Genomic DNA, 11,476 nt, shown 5'->3' on the forward strand with positions numbered 1-11,476 from the left:
TAGCACAGACCACGCTTCAATATTGAGCATAATTTAAAAATGTCTGTGTCAAGCTCACTGCAACAAACTGCTGCAAGAGTATAACCAGGAAGCGAGGTAGGAGGGCAAAATAGGTGTAGCGCCACCGCAGCACGGGAGGAGAACTACGCCCAGGAGCAAATGGATAAAAATAGACCGGAAAAAAAAACAACAACCATGAATCGATTATCTTGCGGACGTGTCGATGCATCGGATCGTCAGCTGTTGGATCGATGCTTCACTACAAAACTATTATTATTTACATCCCTACTCAGAAACCAGGTCGTCTTGTGTGTCGCAGTTAACGCAGACATGCCCCAATATTTTTTCCAATATTACTCAATATTTTTTTTAAGATTTAATTTTTGTTTTTCTTTTTATCAGATTGAGTTTTACAAAGGTCATTATTTTCAAAATACGTTTAATCGATCACCATATAACTGCCTTCATGCTGATGCTGTTGGTCAGTTGGAGCAGTTCTAGCTACACCTAGATTTATTTCTCATTTTGTTAAACAAGTGTAAAACAAAAAGAAATTTGGTTTGGAACAGCTCTCTGGACAATTTCATTTTTTTTAAAGTGCAGCCTTGAAAAATAGTAAAAAATAAAAATATATATATAAAAAATAATATAAACATATAACTCTAAATTTACAGTTCTAACATTTTCTTTTTTTTATGATAAAATATTGAGTTGAGTGGATAACATCCAAAGGATCAAGAGAGAAAGCTGGTTAGATGTGGGTTTGTTACAATTAATGTCATTAACCGTTTATTTTCCTGAAATAAGTGGGATCCCATTGGCCAATGAGGGACTGAGCTCATAGGTGTCTTGATTGGATCCAAGTATTTCAGAGCTTTAGACTAATTATAAACCTCGTTTCTGGCAGGCTGGGCTGTGTCCTCCACCAAGTACACTGCAGATTTAAACGCACCATTAGGAGCCACACCCAGTTCCTCTCCAAGTGGCTTTTTTTCTGCAGCCCTGCCAGAAACCTGAGGAGGGGAAAGATGAATGGAAAAAATGAGTGAAAGGAAAACTGCACACAGGGAATGTGGGTCAAGGATAACAGGCTGGAAAAAATCAGCATGTTCAGAGTTTTAGAGCTCGGCTTAAAGATTTAATGTTTCGTTCTGAAGCTGTGATTTCTACCAGAGTTTAACTGGACATCATCGTCCTCCTGCTCTCTGGAAGTGACAGGTTTCATACTTTAAATACAGAGAGAATAAAGCCAGGATGAAGCCATGATCTATGTGAAGAACATCAGACATGAAGCCACTCCGTTCAGTACGGCTGCCTGCTGGACCTGTAAGCGTTTTAACATGCAGGTCACTGCCTCAGCAGGTCAGAGTTTTCCATTTGATGACGTTTAGCTGTGCAGTGTTGTCTGCACAGGCCCAAAGGCTGCTGATGGTCCAGTTTATAACCTACTGTTACACTGTTCTAAAGCCCCTCTCACACCTTGATGATTTAGCCAGCATATGTTTGACGTATGAAAAATCAAGCAATAACGCTGACATACGTAGGATAAATTATGGGTCAGTTTTTATAAGTTATGAGCACTCTGTACGTCGATTTAAGTTCATCCCAACGCATGCCAGCGTATGCCATACGTGGGCCTTAAGTTACAGGTCAGTTATCTGATTGTTGGCATACATCACAAGTAAAGGGCAGATTAGACCTCTGCATCCGCACACATCAAATCTTGCTTGAGTCTGGTTGTGAACCAGTTCTGCTGGTATGCTTCTGTACGTCAGTCTGGAATTTCTAGGGACGAACTGCAGTTTCCCGCCAAAGTGCAAGGGGGAGCCTATTCGATAACTCGCGAGAACTTTGGCGGGAGTGTTTATCTTCCAAAAAAACAATGGCTCGTCTGTTTGCTTTCCATTTACACACGATAAGTTATCTCAGTTACTGAGCTCGGACCGGTTTTGGCATGAAATGGTGTATTTATAATATAGAAGGGATCCAGTTTCTGCTCACATCCATACTGTTTTTTGCAGTCTCTATTTTTCTTCATCTGTGCTGTTGCTCTCATAGCAGTTTCATCTGTAAATGTATTGCTGTTTTTGTTTTTATATTTAATAACTCTCAATTTCTCTACCGCACAGTCACTTGTAACTTTTTAATCTTTATTTACATTTTTTTGACGGTAGTCCTGAAGTGCATCTGGCGATCTTTCCCAACCTTAGCCAGCGCATCAACACCACAATCTTTTCAAGATGGTTAAAAATAACGAAGGCTCGCTGCATTATCATCTGCCATGGTTGTTGTTTTTCTTACTAATAGTGACCTTTGTCGAGTATTAATGGCAAACAGGTGCATATTGGATTCAGGAACACATATGTTTGTTACTTCACAACAATGTTTGGTCCTACAGCAGATCAATCCGTGGGTCACTTCAGGCTGCTATGTGAACGTAAGCTATGTTCACACAGCAGCCTGAAGTGACCCAAATTCAAATTTTTCTTTTTTTTAGCTATATGCGACCTGTGTCTGTATAGCCAGGTCGCATTTATCCGACCTGAACGCCATTAATACTCAACAAAGGTCACTATTCGGCATCTTGCTACGCATAAGCAGGAAGAAAAACGACAGCCATAGTGAACGATAATGCTAGGAGCATTATCTTTTTTTTTTTTCTTTTCTAAACCATCTTGTAAAGATTGCGTTTTTAATGTTTGGAAAAGTCGCTAGATGCGCTCCAGCGCTACCATCCATGTTTACTTCTGTAAACACAGCACGCTCGGTTGTGATGTCATTGCCTCCTCTACTGCACATGCAGGACACTTGCGTTATCTGAATGCAGTCCATACAGTAGAGCAAACACACAAGTTGCATATATTTGGAAATGTGAGCGGGAACGCAAAAAGAACCGGATGTCACAAAAAAAGAGCATTAAAGCGTTGTTTTCCGCAATTGTGGTCATAAAAACAAAACAAGCCGGCCTCCTGTCTGCAGCAACGTTTGCGGTCACCTACAATTTGGGAGAGGTGCAGCGGAGTGTCTGGGGAGGGGGCGGGGACGTCTTTTTGTTTACTGCGACACCTACGCAGACGACCTGGTTTATAAATCAGCCTTAACTCTCTCCCAGCACTGATTGCTGGATTACACTAAAAAACAGAGAGCTATACCACAGATGCCGTCAACTTAAATAAAAAGTAACTAACAGCCTGACAGTATAGCAGAGCGACATACCCTGTTAATTTATTGATTAATTATTAATGGTCGTGTTTCACATATTTTATTCATCTTTTTTATTCAGTAACCTAATATGTTCCTGTTTTGTTAAATCTTATTAAATATGTTTTTTAGTGATGCGTTAAAATAAAATATTTGTATTCATTCAGTCAGTAAGTAAATCTGGTAGAATAAATGGTAAAAATATAATAATGTCCAATTATTTTTGAATTAAAGGGATCCTCTTGATACAAGATTAACCTTTTTTTTTTATGGCTGCCTATTAATTAATCGAATCGGTTCATTGATAAGATTAGTCAACTTTAGATAAATTCATTAATCGATAACCTGCATCCCCATAAAGGGTGCCTCTATTCTAACTTTGTAGAACCCCACCTCAGAAAATCCCAGCCTTTTCTGCTGTTAATCGTCTGTTAATTTGTACCAAACTAATGGTTGATTCTGTTTGCTGCAGGTTCTGAACCCATGGTTTAAAGTCCTGACTGCCTGAAGACAGCGGCGGTGTCTGCAGACTTACTGCTGGGGTGAGTGATCCTAGCAGCTTCGGCCGTTAAACCTCCGTTTACAGCAGGTCAATCCGTGCTTCCAGAGGCTCGGCTGTTAGGTAGTTTACGGTAAACGCACTAAATGCACCAGGTAAAAATCAGAATTTAGAGGCTGTATTCGCTCGGCGTAAAAGAAAACATCCGTAAACTCATCAGCCCAAATGTTAGCACGTCTATGACGTGAGTTTTGTTCCAAAATTGTTTCAAGCAAAGAACATTTTTAATTTAAAGAAAAATGCAATTTAGATATAAAACATTGAAATATTTAATAATCGGTTAAAGGTTTTGGAGGTGACTTTTCTCCAGGAAATTAACAGTCTCCACTCGCCAAATGCCACAAAAATTTAAATTTAGCGAGTTAATGCCAGAGTACCATTCACTGCAAGGTGAGTAAATGTTTGGACCACAGTAACGCTTTAGTCACATTCTTTCATCTTTTAGTTTGGAGAAGAAAGGCTACGCATGTATTTATGGACAATATAACAAATGAAAATAGTTTGCTGTTTTATGAATGGTTTTATGTAGGGCCACTTTATCAAATAAATGTATTTTGCATTTGCACCTTTAGAAATTCTATGAAATTCTCAATTACAACTTAATATAGCTAAATTACCTTCTACTGTTATTTTGTTTGCATTTAACATAGTGCCTTAGTGAAATAATATGTTCCTTAAAAATATGAGAACACATTTTGTTTTTTTGGCCATTAAATTATATAAACTTCAACTCCACTTGGCTGGTGAGTCAAAAAGTTCAGATTAGAGTTTAGATTTTTTTTTTTAAATAAGAATTTCTAAAAACAGTTTGCATTTAAGAAAAAAAATAATAATAATTTTTTCCATCAATATGCTCTATCCAGCATCCTCAAGTGAAAAGTTTTAGTTTCACCTGTTTTATTTTCACAAAAGGTTTTCTTTAAGGAACCTCTGGCTATCCGATTATTAAATCGATTAATCAAAAAAGTAAAAATAATTCATGCAGTTTAGCCTGAAGTTGTAACCTTTATATTTTCGGCTGCTTTGCACCAGAAGTGTTGCAGGAGTCCGTCTCTCATTGGGGTGTTATATACTGGCTTTTTTCATCATTTGGCTTTTTTTTTACTTGAACCACAGTCAACACTAAAAGCTGTCATAAACCCCTGACATGAAAGTTAAATAGATATTGGTTTCTCTTTTTCCTTTAGAGGTGTTAATTTTTACTCCGTCATGCATCTCGTGGTAAATTTTAGCAACAGTTAAAGTTGGTGACATGATGATGATTGATAGTAGTGAGGCAATGTTTAGGGTTAATTTACACCTTTCTGTTTGCATGAGTCACACATTTAATTTTCAGATTTCCGTCTTGTTTTCATCTGTATTTAGTTTAGCAGCTCTGACAGCTGATTGGACGCCAACTCAGATTACTTCATCTCTAACCCCGTATCCCAAAATGAAACCTGCGCCTCACAGCAGCTCTGCTTATGGTCACCTGGTTTCCTTCAGCTTTCTGTTTGTTTGCTGCTCACACCCCTTGCATTTTGACACCCTGTTACTGAGAATAGATTCTCGCAGGCAGCGAACAGACTGTTTCACTGAAGCCGTTGAAAATAACTTGAAAAAAAAGGCTGTAATCTGTGAAACCTGTTCAATTAACGCAGTTTCTTCTGCTCACATGTTCTGAGTGAGACAGCTGTGAGAAACCGGTGATCTTGATTTATTATTGGAGCCGAGACTTTAAGATGTTAATTTAGACTCATCAATCAATTTTAAGACGTTTAAAAAATTAAGACAATTAATTGCATTTTCTCATATACATACTAAAATCCGTAGCGGAAACCTTTTGTATCTTCTGTTTCTTGTACACTTGTAAATCTGATGCACAAGCAGCATCACAGGAGTTTGGGGCAATAAATTCATGTAATTTTATGTAATTTTGTATTAAATTCATGCAGCAGGACGAACCAGGTGGCTCTGAGTTATTAGGAATGAAACTGGCTTATATTTAACACAAATATCCCCAATTTAGCAGCGGCACAGCAGCACTGATTTATAGCTAGAGAAAAATCTCTGTGTGCTGACGTCTGAGGGAATTACACTTTTGGAGCTCAGTATTCTATAATGGAAATGGGTGGAAACATGGAAGGTTGTTTTAGAAGTCCCTTGCCCTACCCACTTCTCACTCCGTTTGCATGTGCATGCAGAGGGTCCCGTCTGAAACCAAATACATAATACAAGTGCAAGTGGCTTATAAGTAGGGGTGTGGGAAAAAAAAATAATTTGGCAATATAACCTGATTTTTGGCTGCCTGATAGAATATCGATCTTTTAGCTCCTAGTATCTTTCGTAGGGAAACGACTGTTCCAACGGTTGCATTTTGGGATTCTCTCGAGTGCTGCCCGACTTTACACGAGAGAATAAAGTGAATGCGATTGGTCGTTGATCAAGGGGGCGGGATTTTTCTGGCGGAAGGTTTGCAGGCAAGTTTGATTGTGGCCGGTTTGTCGGAAGCATCTTGCTAACCAGTTAGCAGCTTAGTGCTAGTAGGTTCCCAATGGGAATTCCATTGGGACCAAGTTGAACTAAATTGTGGTACTTTGTACCCACTGTTGCACGGATCACGGGACGTAAACGGTGTTATCGTTACATTACTCCATCTGTAATAAAGTTACTATAAGGACCAGTTTGATATAATTTCATACCATATATATAATTATAGGGTCCTCGTTCCATCTCGCCATCAGCTTGCAGGTCCTTGGCCTTGGAAACGTTGAAGACCTCTGGCATAAATGAATATTTTCTTCTGGGCTGCTAAGTTGCACAGTGGATAGCACTGCTGCCTTGCAGCAAGAAGGTTCCGGTTCGATTTCTGGGCTGTGGGCTTTCTAAATGGAGTTTGCATGTTCTTCCTGAGCATTGGTGGGTTCTCTCCGGGTACTCCGGCTTCCTGCCACAGCCCAAAAACATGACTGTTAGGTTAATTGGTTTCTCTAAATTCTCCTTAGGTGTGAGTGTGTGTGAATGGTTGTTTGTCCTTTTTGTCTCTGTGTCGCCCTGCGATGGACTGGCAACCTGTCCAGGGTGGACCCCTCCTCTCACCCGTAGGCAGCTGGAGATAGGCACCAGTACCCCTCGCCACCCCGCTTGGTATAAGTGGAAGGGAGATGGATGGATGGATGGATGGATGGATGGATGGATGGATGGATGGATGGAATACATCCTTTGCTCTGTTAAAGTAGCCTTGATATTATAATCAATCATTACAAGATAAGAAGTTCAAACTAAACAGCGTTGATTCACCTGTGGATGCTGCGGTATTAAGGTTTATAAAGGACGTGCAGGACTCAAACAAAATTTTCAAAACTACTGAGGTGTACTGAAAATATTTTTAAAAGAACACAAATATGTACAATATATAAAAAAGAAAATAAACTTACTGTATTAATTCAATGGATAGAAACATTAGCTTATAAACAAACTTGGTCTTTAAATTTTTTTTAATAACAATTAGGGCTGCAGCTAACACTGCAACTAGCGCACAGGTTTTTCTATTTTTAAAGGTTGCTTTATTTTTGCCGGTATATGGTTTTCGATTAAAATGTGATTTCACTGCGATTCATTAATTACAGACCCTGCAAGTAACTTGATTACATTTTTTGTAGGGCTGCAACTAACGATTATTTTAAAAATCGATGAATCGGACGATTATTTTTTCGATTAATCGATGAATCGGACAAAAAATATTTTTTATATTAACCTCTTTATTCCAAAATAAACATTTTAGACAGAACAAACAAGCACACAAGTACAGGTTGCTCATTAACTGTACTGGTGCAATATGAAAAATAAATGTTTGTGTTAAAACTACGCAAACTTACATGAGAAATGTAGCTGTACATCCACAAAATATAGGCTACTTTGTTTCATAAAGCGCAAAAAAAGACATTTTTGTTTTTAAAAGCCCCTAAGGGGTTCAAACAATAGGCCCCCCCATTTCAACAAATGAGTTTTTTTAGACTAGAAGAGTTCTGCCTTTTAAGACAGGAAAGTATAGCAGTTAAAGTTGCTACTTGAGAAAATACTGAACCATAGAGATAAAAATAGCCCTGTGATTCAAATTATAAATTGTATTTGGAATAAAAATGAGAGAACTAGGGGTGCTAAAAAACACATCCTCCAAAGACAGATATTTACATGGGAATGTGGCAGATAATTAATTGACATATTACTGATCTTGCTGGATTTTATTCTGCTTTACTTCCATAAATTGCAGGATCTTTACTTTATCTTTGCCAGAAGATTTAAACTTTAAAAGCCTTGCCCTCATAATTTGCAAGTTAATTTATTTATAAAGTAAATGTAAACGCTGCTTAAGCTAATTCAAATGAAATTAAAGGTAAAATAAGTAGCCAACCTTATTACTGTCTGTAACCTACTAACACGGTAAGGAAAGCATCAGATGAGCTACCTGAGAAACTAACGTTACGTTTCCCCACTTTAAAACCAAACAAACATGGTGCTTCCGTGCCATGTTAATTTCTTTTGAAAAAAGTTGCATGTTATCACTTTTTTCGCTTTACAAAGCGCAGGCTATTTTAATTATTGTGATCAATTTGCGCCGTCAATCCCGGTGCATGCGCGCTTCATTTGCAGTCTGGACGCTGAGGCTCTGACTGCAGCGCTGAGAGGGACTCCTGCGGGAAAACGCGGTTGGTGTGGGGGAGGCGCCCCACGGCAGAGTAGGAATGATACATGCTTTCACTAAGAGTCTCCAAAAGCCGCCAGTGACACCGAAAAAAGTCGCCAGATTTGTCGCTAGTCGCCTTTTTGAAAAATAGTCGCTGGAGGGGTCTGAAAAGTCGCTGAGTTGGCAACACTGCACCTGCGGCGCTGACTCGCTCTGCCATATTTTTTTTTCTTCCTCTTTCAGTCAAGAGGCAGTGATGACGGCGCGGCGGATGACGCAATAATCGCGCGACACAACTAATCGATGATGAAATTCGTTGCCAACGCTTTTAAAAGTCGATTTTTATCGATTTTATCGATTCGTTGTTGCAGCCCTAATTTTTTGTTTTTAATATACATCCAGTCACATGTATCCCTCTCAGGTAATGTGATATTTAAAGTCAACTGCAGCGTCAGGCAGCCATACATATGAACTCTCAATGCTTCGTAAAATGCATTGAGTAAAAAAAAAAAAAAAAAAGGAGCCAGGATTGTAAAAAAAATTGCTGAACAATTATGGCGGCGTGTAGAGCTTTCTGTTGGAGGAGAGTGGTCATAATGAGGAGTTTGTGGCTGCGTGTTTATTACACAACTCTAGACTTTAAACAGCTTCACAAGATGTCTTCTTTCACCAATGAGCAGGAAGAAACATGGGAATAAATGCTGGAGAAAGCTGTCTCTCATTGGGATTGAGGCAAAATTCACAAAGTAGGTCAATAATGCTGTCAGGTTCTAATTGATGCTTATGCATCTTAGAAAACCTTCTGTGTAACATGGTACCATAAACACAGTCTGGAAAAATCTCCTTATGGAAGCCACTGATTGGATCGACGAGCCCCCTTCTGTACGTATGTGTGGCTTTACAGCCTGCTCTGGAAGTTTGTGACGGTGTGCTTCCTGGACCAAAACGTGTCCACGTTGTTCCCCCTCTATGGTGCTCGATCAGTGGGGCTGGATTGACTAAAAGGCAGCAGTTTGCTGCTGGCAGCTGAAACAGAGAAAGAGGAGGAGAGGGGCAGGCAGAGATTCCCATCCACCAAACGATGCACAGCGGCTCCACAGCGCCACCACAGCAGCCATCAGCAGAGGGAAACACAGCTCGTTGTTTACAGAATAGCATTTCTCCACAGACGGCGCTGCTGACTGAACGCTCTCTGCTGCTTTAACTGGGTCGAGGACAAGAAACAGAAAAATGGCGGTTTTAAAAATAGCAGCTTGATGGCTACACAAAGCCCAGATCTAATAATAACCCCATCCTGCTGCTGTGGTGGTCGGTTAGTTTTAGGCCTGTTTATTGGTGTAATGTTGCATTGTTTAGGATTTAAGGATATTTACTGGTTCTATCTACTTTGATTGAAAATGTTAAACGCTCATTTAAATGGTTCTGTTTGGTCCATCAGGGCAGAACTGATTCTAATAGTTTTCCAGTTCATTCCCTTTGTTCGCTTTAGGGATCCAAACCGCTTGTAGTGGTATTATTGTTATAGCTCATGTGCAAAGTTGAAATAATATTTTAGATTATCTTCAGAATACATTCAGAAACTATTGTTCAATTTTTACTTTTTACTAAGATAAATTAAAATGTCTTTTAAAAAGCACTGACCAACTCCTATTGGTTGTTTAACCTCTGCTTCTTCTTACACTTTAATATTAACTCCTGAAATGTCTTAGAAAAAATGTATTTGTTAAATTTTTTTGAATTTGAAACTTAAAAAAAGGCATTTTCTATTATTTTTATTAATTTTTTTTAATCTGCTGTACATGCGGGTGATAGACTGGGAAATCCATCCGAGGAAGAATCTGAGGACACATCAAGACATTTGCAAATTTATCCAAAATGTGCTAAAATTACACACCTTGAGCTGCCACATTTATTGGTGCAAATTTTGCATTTTTTTATATTTATACACTTGAAATTCACTCTGTTTACATGCACAGCGTCCTGCTTGCAGAGTGTCTGTTATTTTTGTCTTTTAGGCTTTATTTTGCTAATTTTTTTCAGTAAATAAAGCCATTCTGTGCATATTTATTGTAACTACATCACCTGACTGGTATTACGACACTGCAAATTTATACAACTGGTCAACAAGCCAAAGTGCTGAAGGCGAGTGGAAAAAAATGGGAGAAAAGTCAAGGATCATGAGTAAAAAAGAGAAAAAAAAATATGTTTGATTCCAAGCAAGACAAAACTAGAGTTGCTCTGGGAAAACAGTCTGACTGTTGGAATTCACTAAAGCTCAGTTGATTGACATGTGAGGACATGTCCTACAGTAGCTAATAGCGCTACTTGTGTTAGCAATGCTTTAAGCTGTATCCCCTGAGCTGTAGGTTTTATGCAAGGCATTACATCATTGTCTGGATTTAGACCACTACTGGCTTCCTGGTAGTTCAGCGTGCTCCCAGTAGATGGCGCCATGTCTATGTTAGCTAAATGAGCCTGGCATTAAAACCCCATCAGGACAAAAGTTTGAAGAATACAACCTTATTTCAGGATAATTAACTGGATTTGGTCTTTTTGGTATAAACATATGACGTGACTACGGACTTTTTAAAAAAGCGGGGTCATTTGAATCCATCATTACAGCCACACTATTTGGTTAAACAAGGATTTGGGAAGCACGATGCTTTCTGTTTTATTCCTTGAATCAAAAGGACAGGAAACGGCTTCAGTCCCTCTGTGTGTTTAATATATTCCAGTCTGGCTCCGTTTGTTGAATGCTACAACATGCTGAACCTTATGTGGTCGTGATCCAGACAGCTGATGTTACTATGTTCTCTACATGTATTTGTTTTGCCTGCCTGCCGTTGTTCTGTGTCCTGAACGCAGCCCGTTTGGTGACAGCTACAGCAAACAAAGAGCCAACATGTCAGAGAGGCGGAACCTTTTTCTCCTCTACTGTCCTGCGGGTTGACAGACAGATCAAAGATCAGCATCTGCTGCTTTTTTATCCTGTGAAAGAGATGCAGAAGTCTGTGTAATGTTGGACCATGGCTCCAAGATTTTTTTGTAGG

At 39.1% G+C, this 11,476-nt stretch overlaps 1 protein-coding gene across 1 annotated transcript in view; it reads left to right on the top strand.

Annotated features, from left to right (window-relative positions):
* The window catches only part of LOC107104280 (F-box-like/WD repeat-containing protein TBL1XR1), a 59,336-nt gene that overhangs the window by 30,906 nt on the left and 16,954 nt on the right, over positions 1 to 11,476 (top strand). Inside the window, exon 2 of the mRNA XM_015404248.1 lies at positions 3,674 to 3,743. The gene's annotated coding sequence lies outside the window, so the exon portion shown is untranslated. The remainder of the gene's footprint in view (positions 1 to 3,673; positions 3,744 to 11,476) is intronic.

This window comes from Cyprinodon variegatus, unplaced genomic scaffold, assembly GCF_000732505.1.
Source record: "Cyprinodon variegatus isolate N-32 unplaced genomic scaffold, C_variegatus-1.0 Scaffold1676, whole genome shotgun sequence".
Taxonomy (NCBI): domain Eukaryota; kingdom Metazoa; phylum Chordata; class Actinopteri; order Cyprinodontiformes; family Cyprinodontidae; genus Cyprinodon; species Cyprinodon variegatus.